Source organism: Trichechus manatus, unplaced genomic scaffold (genome assembly GCF_000243295.1).
Source record: "Trichechus manatus latirostris isolate Lorelei unplaced genomic scaffold, TriManLat1.0 scaffold00207, whole genome shotgun sequence".
NCBI lineage: Eukaryota > Metazoa > Chordata > Mammalia > Sirenia > Trichechidae > Trichechus > Trichechus manatus.
Window position 1 is genome coordinate 236,426 of NW_004444143.1, and position 19,844 is coordinate 256,269.

The window sequence follows — 19,844 nt, forward strand, 5'->3', positions numbered from 1 at the left end:
GGGAGGGAGCACCGAGTCTCTGAGAACTTGCTGATCTGTGAGCCTTAAAAGATAAGTTCGGATACTTACAAAAGTCTTGATGTGCTTTGAAGGAGAAAAACCACTTATGTTGACCAGATATTTGGAATAATGCCCAGGCGGAGACCTTAAAAATAAACCACTGTAAGTCCTCAGGGCTGCAGTCTTGTTTGTCTTTGTGTGTGTCTGTCTTTTTTGTTCATTTCGCCGCCCAAAAACTGCAACATAGATGATTCAGAAGATGAGAGTTTGGACTTGGAGTTGATTTAAGACTTTTGGGAAGATGTGATGGGGTGAATTTGTTTTGCATGTGGCAAGGACATGAATTTTGGTGGGCCAAAGGGTGGAATGTCAGGGATTGAATTTTGTCCCCCAAAAGTATGTGTTGTAAATCCTAACCTCTATGCCTGTGGTTATAATTCCATTTAGGAATGGGTTGTCTTTTGTTACATTAATAAGACAGGATTAGAGAGGCGGGGCCAAGATGGCAGAGTAGTCAGATGCTTCCTGTGGTCCCTTTTATAACAAAGACCCTAAAAAACAAGTGAATCAATTATATATGACAATCTAGGGGCCCTGAACATTAAAAGCAAAGTTGAGGAATCGGACTGAGCAGCCCGGGGAGGAAGAGATGGTTCAGTCGCTGTTAGGAGTTGCCAGACCTGAGCCAGTGGGAACTGGCACCCTGCAGCTGGCTCACACGATGAGGCAAGCTGTGGCACTCAGGACACGATTTACATATCGGGAGAGACCAAGTGGCAAAGAGTTTACAAGCCTCCAGAACCAGTGAACAGTGGTAATCAATCAGCAAAAGACAAGTACATGCTTCCAACCTACTGTGTGGATCAAAAAACACCCCCTTTCGGAAGAACCTCTCTTCCACTTACCTGCCCTCTCCCCACTCTGCACCGGGTCCTGGGCCGGCTGCAGCGATTGCTGCATCCCCTGGGCCGGAAGTAGGACCTGTCACGCGCCCTGAGCTATTCTCCTGGCCTTGGACAGGGAACAAATTAACAGGAAAAAATAATCTGCCAGCTCCCCTAAACTGAGAACTCAGGGTAGGCACAGCTCCTTTGCCTAGGCACAGGCATAAACGGTCAATGAACTTTGAATGCCTTTCACCCCTGCTTACACCTGTGTGGGCCCATTTCAACAGTGTAGGCTCTCATTAGCACAGCACAACAGGGTATATACATGAAGCCTAACTTCAACTGTGTCAGATATATGGTGGAGTGGCAGGTTTGTGACATTTGACACCACTCTGCCCATTAAGCAGGGTCCTTACCTACCCACATCAAGGGCCTGAGGACTAGTGGCTCCACCCACACCACCTAGCCATCCACGACAGGGATTTAAGAATAAGTAGTGCCTCCCAGTCCTTACAGCCAACACCATTGGGTGCCCATAGTCTGGCTGCAAAACCCAGCCACCTACATGCTCTATGGAACAGGGTGATGCTTTCCTCCCAGACACTCAGGAGCAGCCATCAGCCCACTGCCTTGCTTAGCATGTGACCCCCTACTGCAGCCAGATACCTGTGCCTACTCCAATCACCCCTGCCCACTTAGGACTGTAGGTGAGAACCTGCACCACACACTTGGTGACTGACTACCTGGACACCTGAGTTGAATCCATACAAGAAAAGTAAACAGACCCCTGGCCTCACATACACAGTAACAGATCTAACCACCTGGTGACAGGACGTTAGAGCTTCAAAGGCACAGTAATCAAACTAGCTCACACGAGAGCCTATTTGGGCATATCAAAACAAGAAGCTAGGACACAGTGAGCAAAAATAAAATAAATTAATATAATTTATTGATGGCTTAGAGACAACAGTCAATATTAAATCACATAAAGAGGCAGACCTTGATGGCTTTAGCAAGCTCCCCAAACCAAGAATCAAGAAATCTTCTGGAGACCAGATGAACTAGATGGTGCCCGGCTACCACCAATGACCACCCTGACAAGGAACACAACAGAGAGTCCATGTTGGAGCAGCAGAAAAGTGGTGTGCAGAACTCAAATTCTAGTAAAAAGACCAGACTTGGTGGTCTGACTGAAACTGGAGGAATGCCAGAAAGCATGGCCCCTGGACTCTCTGTCAACCCAGCACTAAAACAATTCCCGAGGCCAACTCTTCAGTCAAAGATTAGACTGGACTATGGGACAAAAAATGATACTCATGAAGACTGTGCTTCCTAGCTCTAGTAGCTACATAAGACTAAATGGGCAGCTCCTGTCCAGAGGTGAGATGAGAAGGCAGAGAGGGTCAGGAGCTGGTTGAATGGACACAGGAAATCAGAGGTGGAAAGGAGAAATGTGCTGTCACAGTATAGGGAGAGCAATTAGGGTCTCATAACAATGTATGTATAACTTTTTGTATGAGAGACTAACTTGAATTGTAAACTTTCACTTAAAGTACAACAATAAAATTTTAAAAATAAACAACAACAAAAAATAAATCTTCCAGAGGACGAGAACTTCTTGGAATTACCAGAGGTAGAATACAAAAAATTAATATACAGAACACTTCAAGAGACCAGGAAGGAGATCTTGCAAAATGCAGAACAAGCCAAGGAACACAAAAAGCAAGAGAGGAACTTAAGAAGATTATAGAAGAGCATAATGACAAATTTAACAGGCTGCAAGAATCCATAGAGACAGCAAACAGAAATCCAGAAGATTAATAAAAATTTAGAATTAGACAACTCAATAGAAAGTCATAGGAGCAGAATTGAAGGCAATGGAAGTCAGAATTAGTGAGACTGAAGATAAAGCACTTGACACCAACTTATTTGAGGAAAAATCAGATAAAAGCATTTTAAAAATGAAGAAACACTAAGAATTATGTGGGACTCTATCAAGAGGAATAACCTACAAGTGATGGAGTACAAGAACGGGGGAATAACAGAAAATACAGAGAGAATTGTTGAAGATTTATTGGCAGAAAACTTCCCTGAGATCATGATAGATGAAAAGATATCTATCCAAGAAGCTCATTGAACCTCACACAGGTAGATCGCAAAAGAAAATCACCAAGACATATTATCAAACTTGCCAAAACCAAAGACAAAGAATTCTAAGATCGGCTAGGGAGTAAACGAAAAATCATTTACAAAGTAGAGTCAATAAGACTAAGCTCTGACTACTCAGCAGAAACTATGCAGGCAAGAAAGCAATGGGATGACATACATAAAGCCTTGAAGGAAAAAAATTGCCAGAATTATATATCCAACAAAACTGTCAAATATGATGGCAAAATTAGGGCATTTCCAGTTAAACAGAAGTTTAGGGAATTTGTAAAAACCAAACCAAAATTACAAGAAATATTAAAGGGAGTCCTCTGGTTAGAAAATCAATAACTTCAGATAAAACCCAAGATTAGAACACAGGACTAAGCGACAAGATACCAACCCAGGTAGGGTAGTCACAAAAATAAATCAAAGCTAAAACACTGAAAATAGGGAAACAGAGATGTCAATATGTAAAAGATGACAACATTAAAACAAAAAAGAGGGACTAAAAATGTAGTCATAGATCTTTCCTATGGAGAGGAAGTCAAGGCAATATAAAGAAATAAAAGAGTGGTTTAAACTTAGAAAAATAGGAGTAAATATTAAGGTAACCGCAAAGGAAACTAACAATCCTACACATCAAAATGAAAAACATAAAGACTCAGCAAATACAAAAAAAAGATGATAAGAAAATACATAAAGAAAAACGACTCAGGACAGAAAATTAAGGGTAACAAAGAAACTGTCAACAACATACACAAAAAAAGATATCAAAATGACAGCACTAAACTCATACCTATCAACAATTACGCTGAATATAAATGGACTAAATGCACAAATAAAGAGACAAAGAATGGCAGAATGGAAAAAAAGATCTGTCTATATGCTGTCTACAAGAGACACATCTTAGACCTAGAGACATGAACAAACTAAAACTCAAAGGATGGAAAAAATATATCAAGCAAACAACAATCAAAAAAGAGCAAGTGTGGCAATATTAATCTCTGACAAAATAGACTTTAAAGCAAAATCCACCACAAAGTATAAGGAAGGACACTATATAATGATGAAAGGGTCAATACACCAGGAGGACATAACCATAATAAATATTTACGCACCCAACGACAGGGCTCCAAAATACATAAAACAAACTCAAACAACATTGAAAAGAGAAATAGCTCCACAATAATAGTAGGAGACTTCAACACACCACTCTCGGTGAAGGACAGAACATTCAGAAAGAAGCTCAATAAAGACATGGAAGATCTAAATGCCACAATCAGCCAACTTGATCTCATAGACGTATATAGAGCACTCCACCCAACAGCAGCCAAGTATACTTTCTTTTCCAATGCACATGGAACATTCTCCAGAATAGACCACATATTAGGCCATAAAGCAACTGGGCAGCATAGGACTTTAGAAGGAAAGTACAGATCAGCCAGAAATCGAAGGATGTTCTGGGAAAACAAGGCCAATGGAATGACCTCCATTTTTCAAGAGGAAATTCCACCTCCCATGCATGGTGCCTCTTGGTAGGCAGCAGCCGCACATCCCTGCTCCTGGGGGACCTCTAGGAGAAATACAGAACTTGTGAAGGAGAAAGTCCTTAGGAGATGAGGCCTTGCTCATAACAAATTCAAATTTATATAATCTATTCCATCACTCCATTATACCTGCTGCTTGAGGTGTGATCAGGAAGGGGGTGCATACAATGGAATAGTATAAAAAGAAATGAAGTACTGAGACATGCTACAACATAGATGATCCATGAAAACGTTATTCTAAGGGAAAGAAACTAGTCACAGGAGGCCACATATCTTATGATTGCATTTCTATAAAATGTCCAGAACAGGCAAATCCATAGAGAAAGAAAGTAGATTAGTGGTTACCAGGAGTTTGCAGGGAGGAGGAACAAGGAGTGAGTATTAATGGATAGACAGTGATGAAAATGTTTTGGAATTAGTGGTGATGGTTGCACACCTCTGTGAATATACTAAAACCCACTGAACTGTACATTTTAAAAGAGTGAATGTCATGGCACATGAATTATATCTTGGTAAAGCTACTATTTAAAAAAAAAAAAACAGAAAAGCAAAACAAAAAAATCCCTATCAATTAGAGAGACATACTGAAATATTAACAGATGAAATGACATTATGTCTGAAATTTGCTTCAAAATACACCAGAAAAAAAGTGTGAGTCTGTGTGTGTGTACGGGGTAATAGGTGAAGCAGATCTCAAAGTATAATTTTCACAAAGTAAAAAGTATAACTCTTTTCCAGATATTCAAAGATGCATTTAACTTATTAATGAGGGAACTAGTATGATTGGAAAGTTGGTTAAAGGACAATATGATAAATGGGTATATACAAGTCAGTGGTATAAAGAATGCTGGAATAAGATTGCAAAGTTGGATATAAAACCAGTTAATGTCCTACAGGGCCACAAAACCATAACCTTTAAGGTTATCTTTTCTGTACAAAATCTACTGACATTATTATCATATGAAATACATAAATCGTCTGCAAGTTAACATCTAACTTTACACAGTCTGGATCCTAATCAATAGTAAAATTCAGTCAAACAAAGGTACATTCCACTAGGTCAGTGGTTGTCAACTGGGGGCATTTTTATTCTCCAGGAGACATTTGGCAATGTCTAGAGACAATTTTGTCACAATAGGAGGCGGGGGATACTACTGGCATCTAGTGGGTAGAGGCCAGGGATGCCTCCAATCATCCTACAATGCACAAGGCAGCCCTTCACAACAAAGCATTATCTGGCCCAAAATGTGAATAGTGTTGAGTTTGTGAAACCCTATCCTAGAATAGTTTGCTAAACCTTGGGTGGACTAGGTAGACCATGATCTAATATGACTTTTAAAGGGCATACAGGATAAAAAGTTTTTTCTTACGTGCTAGTTTTTTATTACTTTCCTTAAGATAAAATTGGCAAAATGTTGATGATATTTTAATCTGGGTAATGAATAACTGGTGATTCAATTATTTTTTCTCTCTATTTTTGTGTGTTTAGATTTTTCTCTGAAACTTGCTCTTGAATGTAGAGTAGCTAAAGCAAAAGGAAGAAATGATGAAGCCAAAGAGCTGAACAGAAGATTTCAAAGGGCAGCTTGAGAAGACAAAGTAAAATATTATAATGAAACGTGCAAAGACAAAGACATGGAGTTAGAAAACAAAAAAGGGAAGAACACGCTGGGCATTTCTCAAGCTGAAAGAATTGAAGAAAAAATTCAAGTTGCAATTTTGAAAGATTCTATGGGCACGATATTGAATGACGCAGGAAGCATCAAAAGCAGATGGAAGGAAAACCCTGAGTCACTGTACCAAAAAGAATTGATCGATGTTCACCCATTTCAGGAGGTAGCATATGATCAGGAACCAATGGTATTGAAGGAATAAGTCCAAGCTGCACTGAAGGCATTGGCAAAAAACAAGGCTTCAAGAATTTATGGAATACCAATTGAGATGTTTCAACAATGAGATGAAGGGCCGGAGGTGCTCATTTATCTATGCCAAGACATTTGGAAGACAGTTACCTGGCCAACTGACTGGAAGAGATCCATATTTGTGCCCTTTCCAAAGAAACTTGATCCAACAAAGTGCGGAAATTATCGAACAATATCATTGCTATCACAGGCAAGTAAAATTTTGCTGAAGATCATTCAAAAGCAATTGCAACAGTACATTGACAAGGAACTGCCAGAAATTCAAGCCAGATTCAGAAGAGGATGTGGAACCAGGGATATCATTGCTGATGTTACATGTATCTTGGCTGAAAGCAGAGAATATCAGAAAGATGTTTACCTGTGTTTTATTGACTATGCAAAGGCATTTATCTGTGTGGATCATAACAAATTATGGATGACATTTCAAAGAATGGGAATTCCAGAACACTTAATTGTGCTCATGAGGAGCCTATACATAGACCAACAGAACAAAGTGATCCTGCATGGTTTAAAATCAAGAAAGGGTTGTATCCTTTCACCATACTTATTCAAATAATCCAAGCAAATAATCCGAGAAGCTGGACTATATAAAGAAGAACATGGCATCAGGATTGGAGGCAGACTCAATAACAACCTGTGATATACAGATGACACAACTTTTCTTGCAGAAAGCAAAGAGGACTTGAAGCACTTACTGATGAAGGTCAAAGACTACAGCCTTCAGTATGGATTACACCTCAACATAAAGAACACAAAAATCCTCACAACTGGACTAACAAGCAACACCATGATAAATGGAGAAAAGATTGACTTTGTCAAGGATTTCATTTTACTTAGATCCACAATCAACACCCATGGAAGCAACAGTCAAAGAATCAAATGACATATTGCATTGGGCAAATCTGCTGCAAAAGACCTCTTTAAAGTGTTAAAAAGCGAAGATGTCACTTTGAGGACTAAGGTGTGCCTGACCCAAGCCATGATATTGTCAATCACCTCATATGCATGTGAAAGGTGGACAATGAATAAGGCAGAACGAAGAAGAATTGATACCTTTGAATTATGGTGTTGGCGAAGAATATTGAATATACCATGGACTGCAAGAAGAAGGAACAAGTCTGTCTTGGAAGAAGTATAGCCAGAATGCTCCTTGGAAGCGAAGATGGCGAGACCATCTCCCATACTTTGGACATGTTATCAGGAGGGACCAGTCCCTGGAGAAGGACATCATTCTTGGTAATGTAGAGGGTCATCGAAAAAGAGGAAGACCCTTGACTAGATGGATTGACACAGGGACTGCAACGATGGGCTCAAGCATAACAATGATTGTGAGAATGGCACAGGACTGGGCAGTGTTTTGTTCTGTTGTACGTAGAGTCACCATGAGTCAGAACCAACTTGACGGCACCTAACAACAACAGCCATTGTTAGAAAGGAGCACTGGGGTGTAGTGATTAAAGCAGTCGGCTGCTAACCAGAAAGTCAGTGGTTTGAACCCACCAGCCGCTCTATAGGAGAATGATGTGGCAGTATGCTTCCATAAAGATTTATAGCCTTGGAAACTTTATGGAGGCAATTCTACTCTGTCTTACAGGGTCGTTGTGAGTCAGAGTCGACTCGACAGTAGTGGGTTTGGTTTTTTGTTTTTTGTTTGGTTTACCATAGTTGGAAGGCTGTTGGTTTTTAAGCCTACTGCAGAGCTTGATAAAGGGTGTTGAGATTAGTGTTATTGAGTAAGTGACACCTGTTACCACCTCCAGGTGAGGAAACCCACCACATAACAAAGAGCATAATAATGCTACCATGAAAGACAGCTCCCACAGGCACTAATTGGAAAAACACTTTATTCACATAGAGAAGAGACAGAGCAAGATCTGCTTCAATCATGGGTGTTGGTCCCCCATGGCCTGTGGGTCTCCACAGCCAATGCAAGGAGTGGTCTGCACACACCCCTCTTGTGCTGCAGGTGAAGGACCCCATTCCCTCCCTTCCAGGAACAGATCTAGCATGGGTTTGTCCTGGTGCCATATAACATACGTGCTGAGTTAAGCAGTTCCTGGTAATGTTAACATGTCCTCAGGGAAAAGGGGGAGGGGTGTGATGACAGACCCCTATCTGCTATGGGATGTGTTCTGGGTCAAGATGCCACAGGAAGGAAGTCAGCCCACACTCACATCCCATCCATGGAACCTGAACAACACATCTGGTCCTAAGCACAAGGTTGATTCATGAATCACAGGGAAAGATGGTAGGTTGCACTTGGACTGTCTTTTTCCACAAGCATAAACTAATATGCATCAAGCTGTTTGTTCTTACCAATATTCAGCCATTTTTCTTGTATAGGCACTCCTCAAACTGTTGCAAGCATTTAGATAATTTCCAAAGTTCTGAAAAAGTTTATTTTGACAATTTTTGCCAACGTTATTATCGCTTTTATGGAGAAGCAGAGTTTTAGAGGTCCTTACTCCACAGTTCCAGAAGTTAACTTTGGTAAGAACTTTTTAAAAAAAGGTAACAACCATTCCATTATTGACCCTACTAAGGTTTTAGAGAACATATATTGCCAAAGAACTCTAGAGCTGGCTTTTCAATCCCTAAGCAAGCCCCCACCCCCCACCCCCAGGCTCCAGAATTCCATCAGCAGGAAAAGAATTCTTCAGTACTCCCTCCAGATATGGCCAGAGAATTGTGGACAAGGAAGAACTTTCCTGAGGGCAGAGCCAAGGACTATCATATTGGCCAACCTACGAAATCATCACCTTCCCAGGTTTCCCTATCCAACAGTATTTTTTAATTGCTATGGACAAGTGGCTATTATATATTTATTTTCTCTCTTTTTCTGAATGAGAGATTTTTTGGTTTTGTTGTTTTCATTTTTATTTTTGTACTTGTTCATTGCCTCTCCACCACTATATATTACATATGTTGGTGTCCGAGACTATCAGATGAAGATTCACACTACCAAGAGAGATAAGTCTGTCTAAAGTTTCCTAGGGCTGCTGTAACAAAGTCCCAGTTTCTTAGTCTGAGCTCTCTAGAGGAGCAAAACCAGTGAAGTATATAGACATAAATATACATGGAGAGATTTACTTCAAGGAGACAGTTCAGGCAATTATGGAGGGCTGGCAAGTTCCAGATCCATGAGTCAGGCTGCAGGTGGAAGACATCTGCCAGCTTATGTCTCAAGAACAAGAGGTCAGATGATGAGAAGAGTGGAGGGCCAAGAGAGATCAAGAACATCCATTGATATACTGGAGGCAGGCCACACCCCCAAGGAAACTCCCCTTTCAACTGATTGACTGATCACTTCAGATCACATCATGCAGATGATTACATTACAGAAGAGTAATCAACTCAAGCCTGAGTTGCAATATTGAAGGATTCTATGGGCAAAATATTGAACAACGCAGGAATTATCAAAAGAGATGGAAGTAATACACAGAGTCACTGTACCAAAGAGAACTGATCGATGTTCAACCATTTCAGCAGGTAGCATATGATCAAGAACCTATGGTCTTGAAGGAATAAATCCAAGCTCCACTGAAAGCACCGATGAAAAACAAGGCTCCAGGAACTGATGGAATACCAATTGAGTTGTTTCAACAAACGGATGCAGCCCTGGAAGTGCTCACTTGTCTATGCCAAGACATTTGGAAGACAGTTACCTGGCCAACTAACTGGAAGAGATCCATATTTGTGCCCATTCCAAAGAAAGGTGATCCAACAAAATGTGGAAATTATCATACAATATCATTAATATCACACGCAATTAAAATTTTGCTGACAATCATTCAAAGGTGATTGTAGCAGTACAGCAACAGGGAACTGCCAAAATTCAAGCCAGATTCAGAAGAGGACAGGGAACGAGGGATATTATTGCTGATGTCAGATGGATCTTGGCTGAAAGCAGAGCATACCAGAAAGATGTTTACCTGTGTTTCATTGACTATGCAAAGGCAGTCGACTGTGTGGATCATAACAAATTATGGATAATATTGTGAAGAATGGGAATTCTAGAACACTTAATTGTGCTCATTAGAAAGCTGTACATAGACCAAGAGGCAGTCGTTTTGAACAGAACAAGGGGATACAGCGTGGTTTAAAATCAGGAAAGGTGAGCGTCAGGATTGTATCCTTTCACCATACTTGTTCGATCTGCATGCTGAGCAAATAATCCAAGAAGCTGGACTACATGAAGGAGAGCATGGCGTCAGGATTGGAGGAAGACTCATTAACAACGTGTGATATGCAGATGACACAACCTTGCTTGCTGAAAGCAAAGAGGAAGCACTTACTGATGAAGATCAAAGACCACAGCCTTCAATATGGATTACACCTCAACATCAAGAAAACCAAAACCCTCACAACTGGACTAATAAGCAGCATCATTTGTCTTAGTAATCTGGTGCTGCTATAATGGAAATACCACAAGTGGATGGCTTTAACAAACGGAAATTTATTCTCTCACAGTCTGTCATTGTTGGGTGCTATTGAGTCCTTTCTGACTCATAGCGACCCTATAGGATAGTAGCACTGCCCCATAGGGTTTCCAAGGAGCAGCTGGTAGATTTGAACTCCGACCTTTTGGTTAGCAGCCAAGCTCTTAACCACTACGCCACCAGGATCCACAGCCGAGGAGGCTAGAAGTCCGAATTCAGGATGCCAGCTCCAGGGGAAGTCTTTATCTGTTGGCTCTGTGGGAAGGTCCTTGTTATCAATCTTCCCCTGGGTCTAGAAGTTTCTCAGCACAGGGACACCGGGTCCAAAGGACGTGCTCTGCTCCTGGCTCTCCTTTCTTGGTGGTCCCTCTCCTCTCTGCTCGATTGTCTCTTTTATATTTCAAAAGAGATTAACTGAAGATGCAACCAAATCCTGGTGATTGAATCCTGCCTCATTAACATCATAGAGGTTAGGATTTACAACACATAGGATAATCAATCACATCAGATTACAAAATGGTGGACAACCACATAATACTGGGAATCATGAGCTAGCCTAGTTGACATACATTTTGCGGGACACAATTCAATCCATAACAATGATAAACACAGACAATATTGAAGTTGTTAAGGATTTCATTTTACTTCGATCCACAATCAACGCCCATGGAAACAGCAGTCAAGAAATCAAATGACATATTGCACTGGGCAAATCTGCTATAAAAGACCTCTTTAAAGTGTTGAAAAGCAAAGATGTCACTTTGAGGACTAAGGTGCACCTGACTCAAGCCATGGTTTTCTCAATTGCCTCATATGCATGCGAAAGCTGGACCAAGAATAAGGAAGACCAAAGAAATGACACCTTTGAATTGCGGTGTTTGCGAAGAATATTGATATACCATGGACAGCCAGAAGAAAGAACAAATCTGTCTTGGCAGAAATACAGCCAGAGTGCTACTTGGAAGTGAGGATGGCGAGACTTTGTCTCCTGTACTTTGGATATATTATCAGGCGGGATCAGTCCCTGGAGAAGGACATCATACTTGGTAAAGTGGAGGGTCATCGAAAAAGAGGAAGACTCTAAGAAGATGAATTGACACAGTGGCTGCAACGATGGGCTCAAGCATAGCAACGTTGCAGGGATGATGCTGGACTGGACGGTGTTTTGTTCTTTTGTACACTGGGTGGCTATGAGTCGGGACCAACTCAATGGCACCTAACAACAAGAACAATCAGTCCAATGTCTGCCAAACCACTGAGAATCGTAGCCTAGCCAAGTTGACACGTAACATTAACCACCACAAGAAGAAACTTGGCAACTTATAAGAACATGAATTTATTCTCACAGTTCTGGTGGTTAAAAGTCCATAATAAGGCTGTCAGCTGTGTTGATTCCTTTTGAGGGCTCTGAGGGAGAATCTATTCCATGCATCTCCCCTAGCTTCCGATGACGGCTGGCAACCCTTGGCTTATAGATGCAGCACTCTCACTCTGCCTCTGTCTTCATATGGCTATTTCCCTCGTGTGTGTCTTTTTCTCTTCTCTTGTTTATAAGGACATAACTCAGATTATAACCTCATGTTAATTTAACTGATAACATTTTCAAAAACCCTATTGCCAAACAAGATTATGCTCACAGGTACTGGGGTTAGGACTTCAACATATCCTTTTAGGGGAAATAATTCAATCCATGACACTGTAATAATACTAGTTGATAACCAGATACCACCAGCATTGTTTTCTTATGAATTCATCTGTGAGAAAGGATGATCAAGTGTCATAGACGGGATCTGTTAATTGTATCCCAAGGTTTTCCTACTTCCTACTCTTTCTGTATGTGTGTCTGTGTTTGGCAAGGGTAGGGAACATTATGAGACCAGTTCTCTTTATTCTGTGATAGAAACTGTGGTGAGCATTTACCACATCTGGTTCTATAAGCTAGGACCTCACAAAGGCACTAGGCCAAAGGAGCAAGTGGGAGCTCACGGTCAAGGCACACTGGGTCAGCCCAGAGCATTTTACTTGTCAAGCCATGAATCGTTGGAGATGAGTCAGCCCAGAGGCTCCTTTTACTAATTCCTCTGCGCAGAGTGGGCACTGTCATAAGCTATAAGTGCTGCTGATGGCCGTGGCAGGTTCCCATCTTTCTGAAGACTATGGCAAGGTGTTGTCACTTCTTATCTCACATTCTCTCTGTTACCTGGCCCATATGATCACTCAATACTCTGAACACTCTTATCATTTTTTTTAAACTAGGGTATTATTTACACATAATAAATGCACAGATCATAAATGTTCAATTTCATGAGTCTTGACAATTATATAGACCAATTAAACCACTATCCAAAACAAGACACAGAACATTTCATCACTTCAAAAAGTTCTCTTCAGTCAATAGTCCCTCTAGTCAATTGTTTTAGATTTATAACTCTATAGATTTGTTTTGCCTGTCCTTGAATCCTACAAGTGTGTACTCTTGAAATCATCCCTTTTGCATGTTTCCTCTTATACATACTTACTCCTTCCCTAAGCAGACCTCAGCTCCTTGAGGATCCTCTTCTATTTTTATAATGGTATCCCCTCTTTTCTCCCTATTCATGCTTTAGATATATTAAGGTTCTAGTGAATTTTTAAGGAACCCTGGTGGCGCAGTGGTTAAGTGCTCAGCTGCTAACCGAAAGGCTGGCAGTTCAAACCCACCAGTCGCTCCATGGGAGAAAGATGTGCCAGTCTGATTCCACAAAGATTTACAGCCTTGGAAACTCTATGGGGCAGTTCTACTCTGTTCTGTAGGGTCACTGTGAGTCAGAATTGACTCGACAGCAATGGGTTTGGTTTTTAAATGAATTCTCAGTAAAATTTAATAATAATGGTAATGGGCCTTTACGTTTGTATAACACAGACAAACCTGGGTCTGATTCTTTGTTCCCTACTTATTAGCTGGGTGATTTGGGGCAGGTCACCTCACCTCTTTGCCTCTTTTTCTATAAGACAATGATGTTAACACTGTCCTCACAATCTTTATGGCAGTTTTTAATGTTGTTCCCTAAGTATTTCCAGCTCTCCTCATTCAGGCTTGTGGTAGGAATGCATTTCTGCTCATCATGTGGTTGGGTGGCCATGTGATATGAGTAGTGAAAGGAAATGACACATGTCATTTCTGAGCCAGAGTATTTAATTCCAGCTCAAGACCCTCCAAGGCTCTTTCCCTCTCCCTTTATGACTAAAAATTTACTGGCTGTGGCTGGTCCTAGAATGAGGGCAGCCCTTGTACAGGCCAGGCTTGTGACAGGCATTCCATAAATGGTCGTTCCTGTTCAATACAATCAGCACTTCAGAGCACCGTCACATAAGCCACTGGTATTAATTGAAATGAGGCACAACTGTTAAACTCTTTGTTAAAATAAAAATTCTATTAGAGCCGTACACCTTTAATTTTTCCATCATACAGGAGAAGAGGAACCTGCTAACCCTTTTGATCTGATACAGCAATCTCACAAGTTTAGGAATTTGTTTAAGAAATCCAGAGATATCAATTACAGCATCTTTACCACAGCATCAAAGTTATCTACTCCAAACTCAGCAGCTTAAAACAACAAACATTTATTACTGCCTACAATTTCTGAGGGTCAAGAATCTGGGAGTAGTTAGCTGAGTGGTTCTGACTGAGTCTCTCACTCAAACGACTGGCCAGGGCAATAGTTGCACTGCAATGTCCCAGATTCTTGACCCTCAGAAATTGGCTGGGGTTGCAGTCATCTCAAGGCATGACTTCAGCAGGAAGATCTGCTTTCAAGATGACCCACTTGCTTATAGGAAGATCTCAGTTCCTCCTGGGCTGTTGGCCGGAGACCTCAGTTCCTTCCCACATGGGCCTCTCCACAGGCTGTCTCAGTGTTATCATGGCAACTAACTTCCCCTAGAGAAGAAAAAGAACCCTCAAGAGGGAAGCTAAGGTGTGTTTTATAACCTAATCTCTTCAGTGATGTGTGATCACTGCTACTGTATTCTATTGTTTCACAGACCAACCCTGGTACAGTGGGGGAGAGGGTGAATACCAGGATGTAGGTAGGAGTCACTGAAGGACCCTGGATGGCGTAAACCACTAACCCAAAGGTTGGCAGTTCAGACCACCCAGCAGCACTGTGGAAGAAAGGCCTGGCGATCTGCTTCCATAAGGATTACAGCCAAGAAAATCCTATGAAGAAGTTCTACTCTGTAACACATGAGATTACCATAACTTGGAATACTGTCAATAATGGGTTTGGTTTTTTTGGTTTTAGGGATCATTGGGAAGCTATTTTGGAGGTCAGCAATCATACCAACTGGTATAACAATGAGTTGAAATTAATTTTTTTAAGCTATTTTCATAAGACAAGGCAGTCATTTCTAGAGTTGTTCCAATGCCTATGCTCTAGGTAGCATTCAAGGCAGAACTCTAGGGAATGCTGTCAGTACCTTACCACTTCCCCTTGGCACTCACCATTCCCATACGGCTTCTTACTGCATGCACCTAACTCTGCCTAAGACCTGCCTTGAGGCAGAATGGAAACGCTTGGGCTTTACCGCCTCCTGAGTAGTCCTCAACCAATGAGGAATGGGAGTTGGTGTATAAATACCTCACCTTCCTTGGCCCTTCAGTGAGACAACTCAGAGGTGGTTTCCACAAATTCTCCCAGAGCTCGCCTAGAACACTAAGCCGCTTAGCTCACAGGGGTAATTTGCTACTCTGGTTTCCATTCCTTGTCTGTCTTACTTTCCCATGCCGCACCTGCCAAATAAACTGCTTGCACTGACATCCTTCTCTCCGGGTCGGCTTCTGAGGCAAACCACTTAAGACAAAAGTCCTTGCTTTAGTGGACGTTATACTCAGGGCGCTTACTCGCTACATTTTCTTTCAACAACCTAAGAACTTCGTATACGGCCCTGAGTGGCCTCGCCCCTTCCTCACAGCCCCGCCCTCTCCGTGAGGTCGCGCCCCTTCTTCAGACCTTCAGACTCTTCAAGAGAAGAGCGAGTCTCTTCGAGGCTCCTCAGCTCCTAAAGCCCGCCCAAAAAGTTTTTCTGGCCGTACGGAAGTTCCTCCTAGGAGATGGCCTCGCCCGTTAAACGTAAAGCAAGCTACATGTGCGCGGCCATCTTACTTCCCTGCCCGCGCTGGCGGAGAACAAAGACCCGCTTCGGCGTCAGGGAGCCGCCATACTGGTCACAGGAGGTTTTAGTTTTTAAGATGCTGAGTAAGAGCACCGGCAACGTCTGGGTATAAGGACCCACGGGCACTTACCTCTCCCTGCCCCAAGATAGCCCAATCCTCTGGACCAGCAAAGGCCTAGTCATTCACGTTACGGCGAAATTTTCAATATGGGCGCCCCCAGAAACAGATGGTTCAGTGGGCGCGGCCATCATACCGTTCATTAAACCTTAAAAAAAAAAAAAAAAAAAAAAAAAAAACCAGAATCCTGTTCTCTGGAAGGCTGTGAAGTGGGCCGTGGCCGTCGACAGCCTCAAAGTCGCGACTGAGTCTGCGCACCGGTCACTCGGGTTGGGCAGAACTGATACCACGGTGAGTAGGGCTACCAGTTTCGGGTTAAGGGCGTAGATGCAGGATAAATGGGAAGGGTCGGTTTGATAAACAGTTAAACATTGGAAACTGTGCAGGATGGTGACCCGGCCACTACAGTGGCCTGAGGGGGTCGATCACTGGTGACTGTAAGGGTCAGTGGCGAGGGGACTGTGGGGTTAAGTGGTTGAGCGTCTACGCCTTGTGGGGCATTCGTGGTGGCGGGCGGAGGTCTGAGGGAGTCAGTGGCAGGGGCGCTCTGAGAAAGATGGATTGGAGTATGTGGGAATAAATAAATGACGGCTCTTTGAAACTTCTAGATTGGCAGGGTGCGTGCGGGGCAGTTATTGGTGGTCTTTGGCCAAGTGGAGGGTGTTTGTAAGATACTAATTTGGAGAGCATTAGGGGTCAGTGATTGGGGGATTCTAAGTTTACGTGGGCAGTCATAGTTTGGGTATCTGGAATTGGTGACTGTGGAAACGTTGGAATTCAATGTTAAGGGGGCCAGTGAGGATCAAAGTTTGGGGAAATGCTTTGGGCTGTTAAAAATAATTAAAAACTCATCGAAATTTGAACATAAGGTTTATTCTGAGCAGTTACTCTGTAAGCATATCGGAAGGCCATTTTGATTAGAAAAAGGCAATTGGCTCAAAGAAGCTAGGTACAATGGGGCTTATAAAGAGAAGAGACGAGGAGGGAGAAATACAGAAGATCAACCACTGGCTAATCCTAACATGACTGATTGAACTCTGCCTTCCTCCTTTAGCAAGATGAACTGATAGCAGTTTACTTCTGGCCTGGCTGCTAATAATTTGGCCCTCCAACCACCTGTGGCGGAGCCCTGGTGGGGCTGTGGTTAAGAGCTTGACTGCTAACGAAAAGGTGGGTAGTTCGAATCCATCAGCCGCTCCTTGGAAACCCTATGGGGCCGTTCTTCTCTGTCCTATAGGGTCGCTATGAGTTGAAATCAACTTGACAGCAACGTTTTTTTTTTCCTCACCCACCTGCAGCGAAGAGACTTTTTGAGATTTAAGTTAGGAGTTAATGGTTTTTTGACTATCCTTTTCTAGCAGAATAAGACAAATTTACATTGCTGTGTGGCGGACTGGTTAAGAGCTCGGCTGCTAACCAAAAGGTTGGCAATTGGAACCCATAACCGCTCCTTGGAAACGTTATGGGGCAGTTCTACTCTGTCCTATAGGGTCACTGTGAGTCGGAATCGGCTCGACGGCAACATTTTTTGTTTTGTTTTTAATAAAGCAGCTTCTGGCTGACGTTTGCTGGTTAATAATTTGGTTTCGAGATTAAGAAAAACTTTAAAATCAAAGTAAGATGTGTGTTACTAATTTTCCTCTTCATCGGGGCCATCAGTGATTGAGATGGAGGGATCTGACAGTATTAGTGACTGAGAGGACTTCTGCAGGTCATGGAATGGGGAATGGAGGGATCCATGATTGGGACTGTCAATAATTGTGTTTATATGGGGGGTGGGTGGAGCGTGGGGATCAGCGATTGATCCCCAGTCATTGGGATATCGTTGGAGATGTGTGGGTTTGTGTTTGGGAATCTGCGGAGTTAATGTTTGGCAGTCAGATTGGATTAGTGAGCTTTGTAGTCACCAACCAGTGGTGGTCTTTGATGGTCAGGGTTGGACATCTTGGGATATCAGTGACTTCAGGGATCTCTGGGGCCTGTGATTGGAAGCGACATCATGTGGGTTGATGTTCAGGAGGCTTGTGAAGTTCAGAAGTGGGGGATGGGAGAGTGAAGGCTCTAAGGCTGCAGCCCTGCATGCTGGGAACATACTTCACCCAGGTGACGCCCCAGCTGATGTGCAGCCGGTTTGGTCTAGTCCCTCAGAACACGCCCATCTCAGAACTGTCTTTGGAACCTTCTCCCCAACCTCCCCCCTGTAACTTTTCATCGTTCCCCACAGTAATGAAAGTGCTTTGAAAGGGTCAGGTGTTAAATTTATCCAAAGGAACCTGTTACCAAATATGTGGCTTGTGTTGCTCTTGTCGGGATCTGACGCATATTTCTCCTGATGTTTTCTTTAAGGGTCGTTCTGGCGAAGGCAATGACATGCCCACCTGCGACGGCGTCTGGGAGTGAGCCTGGTTTCTGGAAAGCCATTCGGACTCCATGGCCACCAGGACTGATGTGACTTTGCCTGTGGTTAGAAAACAAAGAGTTTACTGAGTAAGTAACTAAACTGATATTGTAGAAGATTTGGCTGAAAAGAACAAAATATGAGAGCTTTTGGAAAGTATTTTTATCTAGGCTGAACTGAAAAATAAATTACGTAGGAAAAGAAACGAGAAGTTACCAATTCAAAAAAGTCTTTTTGCCTTTTCATGTGTTTTTTAGGTATAAACCCGTTAACCCGTTGCCATCGAGTCGATTCTGACTCATAAGCGATCCTATAGGACAGAGGAGAACTGCCCCATAGGGTTTCCAAGGAGCAGCTGGTGGATTCCAACTGCCGACCTTTTGGCCAGCAGCTGAGCTCTTAACCACTGCGCCAGAGCACATCTGCTCTCTATCAGTTGGTTCCTTTTATAGTCCTGGTAGGACAATTTGATGAAGATAAATCGACAGCAACGACCACAAGAATAAAACTTAAAGCCATTTTTAGACACTGTTCTTCACTAGAATTAAAGTTGAGCCAATGGTCATTAGGAGCCCTGGTGGCGCAGTGGTTAAGAGCTCCGCTGCTAACCAAAAAAGTCAGCAGTTCGAATCCACCAGCCGCTCCTTGGAAATCCTATGGGACAGTTCTGCTCTGTTCTGTAGGGTCCACTATGAGTCGGACTTGACTCCATGGCAGGAGGTTTGGTTGTTTTTTTTTTAAATGATCATTAGGTGGGCTGAGACAAGATTACAAATAAAATGTAAATAAGATTTTAACCATTAACCTACTGAAAGGGTTCAGTGCCAAAACAATATTTTTAATTGTTAGTGCAAACAGACTGTTTTCATTGTTTTTAAAAGTATTATGTTCAGTCTTTATGTGGCGTTCAGACAAAGCACAGTGCCCATGGAATCGTGGAGAACGAAGGAGGCTGAGAGCTAAGGCAGGTAACACCTTGCAGAGGCCATGCAGGTGGGGTGTGACCGAGTTCAGGTTTCAGCGCTGGCGGTTTCTGTTTCTCAGTGGCTCGGAATCAAGGACAGGTCGTTGCTTTGCATGCCAAAATCATTTGCCTGAGTGAGGAGTTTGGGCGGTTCCTTTTTTTCCCAAGCCGATTTTTTTCCATCGCCTACACTACTCAGGGATCCCTGGTGGCGCAGTGGTTAAGAGCTTGGCTGCTAACCAAAAGGTCGGCAGTTCGAATCCACCA

At 42.5% G+C, this 19,844-nt stretch overlaps 1 protein-coding gene across 2 annotated transcripts in view; it reads left to right on the forward strand.

Moving 5' to 3' along the window:
- Positions 1 to 19,844, forward strand: part of ZNF793 (zinc finger protein 793) — an 83,109-nt gene that overhangs the window by 33,163 nt on the left and 30,102 nt on the right. The window contains exons 1-3 of one of the 2 annotated variants that reach the window (XM_023742252.1): positions 16,403 to 16,506; positions 17,270 to 17,385; positions 18,562 to 18,702. The exons of the other annotated variant lie outside the window; for it this stretch is intronic. The gene's annotated coding sequence lies outside the window, so the exon portion shown is untranslated. Of the gene's footprint in view, positions 1 to 16,402; positions 16,507 to 17,269; positions 17,386 to 18,561; positions 18,703 to 19,844 lie in introns of those variants that run through there. 2 annotated transcript variants of the gene reach the window in all.